Raw genomic sequence first — 3,555 nt, 5'->3', positions numbered from 1 at the left:
GAATCAGTATAATTCTGGGTGTGGAAGATTGTTATCCATGGCATGACAGTAGGATTGGAGGAGAAGATAGTGTGCTGTTGATTCTCCTGGAAGAATTGCCGTGGAGAAGCTTGTCAGGGTGGTATTTCTAATATGAAATCAATTGTTCTCATAATTGCAGGAACTTGACTCTTCTCTGTCACTGAGGTTGGCTGCAGTTCTCTTCAGGGGAGCTCTGTTCCTTACCTCAAGCATCCCTTCCTGGCCCCAGTGCAAATCTCTCAACCTCGTTGAACAGACCCTTCACTGCACTGGTGCAGACTTTCTAGTTAGCACCTCTGGCCTTTGGGTCCTTTACAGTGCAGATCCTTGACAAAGACTTGCATGAGACATTGTCATGGGCTCCAGGCCTGAAGAAGGACTCAGGGAAGATATTGGCATGGGCTCTAGGTCCTCAATTATCCTCCTCGAGGTCATTGTGATGGGATACAGGGCTTTAGCTGGATTCTCTGATCTCTAGTTGTGGATAATTCTCTTGCACTTTTCTGCATGGAACTATTTTGATGAATATTATAAAAGGGTCCTATAAATTATGTGTCCTTTATTAAATCTATTGCCTTGAAAACCCTGCAACTAGTATAACTTATAAATAAAATTATATCCTTGAGGTACAGAATATGATGTTTTCATACGTGTATATATTGAGAAAAACTATCACATTCACACTTTTATCCCCTCACTTTGCTACCATGTGATGTTGGTATGTGATAAGACAAAAAGGAAAACTTTTCAATTTTTTAGTAAAATGAAATCAAAATATTACATTATAAGTATCAAAATAATATACATTCTAATACCCTGAAAGAATATCAAAGCCTTGGAGTATATACAATATTAAATAACTTTTGCTAAATGAGCTTTCTTCCAAACTGAAAAATTATTTTTTATATAATAAAGTAGAATAATTCACCACATTGAGTATACAGAAGAAACATATCAAATAACTTCAATATTTCATAAAAATAATTTGTCAACATTTACTGTTCATTCAAAGTTCAATAAAGGGGCTGGGAAGACAGCTCAGAGGCTTAAGTGTCTGCCTAGCAAGCATAAGGTCCCGAGTTTGATCCCTGGTACCACAAAAAGAAAAGTCCAATAAAGGAAAATATTGAACATAATATAAGACATCTACAAAATACATACATAAATAAGTACCAAAGTTAATATGTTAAATTTTTTAATGTTCTCATGTGATTTCTCACTATATATGAGTAGTTTTTGTTAATTTTTTTTCTTTTTTTTTCTGTATTTTTTGGGAAAGGTCTATAGGATGTTTGTTAAGGCTCTTACTACTAGATCAAACTCATCGCGATCCTTCTGTTTACAGCCTACCAAGTACTGGGATTACAGGCATGCATCACCATGCCCAGTCTTAATCACCATCGCAGCATGCCCTGGAGACACACTGGCTCCAGACCCCTGCACCTGCTTGCAGGCACTATAATCCGCTGAGCTATTTGGCCAACTCTCCTTATATGTAGTTTTGCAGTAAACATTCTATCAACAATGAAATGAAAAGACAAAATTTGGAAGGAAAAAAAATGAAGCCTTGATTGACAGTCCTTAATAAACAATAAGTACTAAGAAATGAATTTGCCTGGATTGTTGGATTTGAGGTAAAAAATAAATAAATAAGATCAATTTTACTTCCATATAGTAGCAACAAATTTTTAAAATATTTTTACTGGGAAATAAATAGCAACGAGACAGTTTCACAACCGATTACTAGTACATTTTCAATAATTAATACTTTGTATATTGGTGTCTTAGTGAGTTGCAACAAATATTGATCAATAAAATTAATATTAAAACTACTTTTAAAAATTCAAAATGATGCATATAAATGTAATTAAGTTATACAAAATATTTCTACATTAAATATCATAAAGCACTTCACAGAATTTTTTAGAAAACATAACTATGATGCAGCCACACGGCGAGCTGGGAAGCAAGCCATGGAGGACGCACCACTCCTGAAGCCAGGCTGCAAGAAGCCACACCTGGAGAACAGACCCTTGGCATCACCTGCATCCTAGAATCTTCTCCAGGTGTGACAGAGGTAACCATCATAGAAAAGACACCTTCTGAATGTCATGATTTCTTCCTGGGAACAAAATAATAATTGTATGATGCCTGAGGATATGAGGAACTTTTACTTGATGACCAGTGGCTTCCACATGACCTGCAGTGTGAAGGTAGATGAGCACATCAATTTGCTGGGCAACATGGCAATTAATAACATCTCAAAATTAAATGAACTCGACCAGTCTTCTATGTATTCACTCCTTAATGCATTAACTCTGGCAGACCTGGAGGATGATACATATGAAGCCAGTGAGGACCATCCAGAGAAGCCTCATTTTGTCTCTTGAAATGTGATATTTGAGCTGGATGCATGCAATGGAAATGGGAAGATTTGCCTTGTCCACAAATCTGGAAAACCAGCATTATCACAAAACACTGAAATCTGGTTCCTGGACAGAACATTATACTGGCATCTTCTCACAGATACTTTTACTGCTCTTTACTGCCTGCTCATCACCCACCTGGGCCTGCCCCAGTGGCAGTTTGCCTTCACCAGCTATAGCATTAGCTCACAGACCAAGCAATGTTTCAGCTTGTATAAGCCCATCACCTACAACACAGAACTGCTCACTGGAGAGAACGACTCCTTCATGAACAAACTAGATCCAAGCAAAGTGTTTAAGACCAAGAACAAGACTGTAATCCCAAAGAAGAAGGGACCTGTTCAGCCTGCAGGTGTACAGAAAGGTGGTCAGCTCCCTCTTCCTCTAAACCCTTACCTAGCTCTGCAAATCCTATCTGCAAATGATCACCACGTCCTTCTCTCTACCAGCCTCACAGTAATGATTTCCATGCACCAGTGGGCCTATGAATGGCCACAACCTGATTCTGTGTAATTGTAAGCATCTTCCCGAGTGACCAAAATCTTCCCGCTGACAATAGCTGCAAACTGGAAGGGCATATTACTGAAATTTACCCACGCGCCTTTCCCTTACATTCTTCCTAGTGGGTTGTGCCAACCTCTGCCTCAAAACGTTGTATAGAATTTTAGATCTTAAGAGGAAGGAGAAATCGATTAAGAGCTCTCTTTTCTTTGCACACCTAACCTGTAGTTCCTTAGCAATAATTGGAGAAGTCAGCTAAATGAAGCACTAGTTTTTGACTGAAGAAATATTGGAACTACACAGTTGAATAATAGTCCCTAGTCACATGTGGCTATTTAAGTACAAGAAAACTTCATGTCCTCAGTTGCCTTTGCATTTCAAGAATTCACATGGCTAGCAGATTCCATATTAGACAGTACAGAGATAAAGCATGTTTCCATTGAAGAAAGATTTTTGAAGAAAGAAAAAAATAAAAACAGTGGTACAAAATCTCAAAACAAGATTTTAGGAGAGTAACAATGGTTAGTACATTGTGTATTGTTATTGCCAAAGTAGTTTCTCATTTTACAAGATATAGGCAAGAAATTATAAGCAAATAACATAGGTA

General features: G+C 37.7%; 1 pseudogene; it reads left to right on the top strand.

Annotated features, from left to right (window-relative positions):
- The first annotated feature begins 2,132 nt into the window (after nt 1-2,132).
- LOC101581156 lies at nt 2,133-2,872 on the top strand (annotated as a pseudogene).
- Nucleotides 2,873-3,555: the final 683 nt, after the last annotated feature.

Source organism: Octodon degus, unplaced genomic scaffold, assembly GCF_000260255.1.
Source record: "Octodon degus isolate 3935 unplaced genomic scaffold, OctDeg1.0 scaffold00058, whole genome shotgun sequence".
Classification (NCBI taxonomy): domain Eukaryota; kingdom Metazoa; phylum Chordata; class Mammalia; order Rodentia; family Octodontidae; genus Octodon; species Octodon degus.
This window is presented reverse-complemented; position numbering and strand designations above follow the sequence as displayed.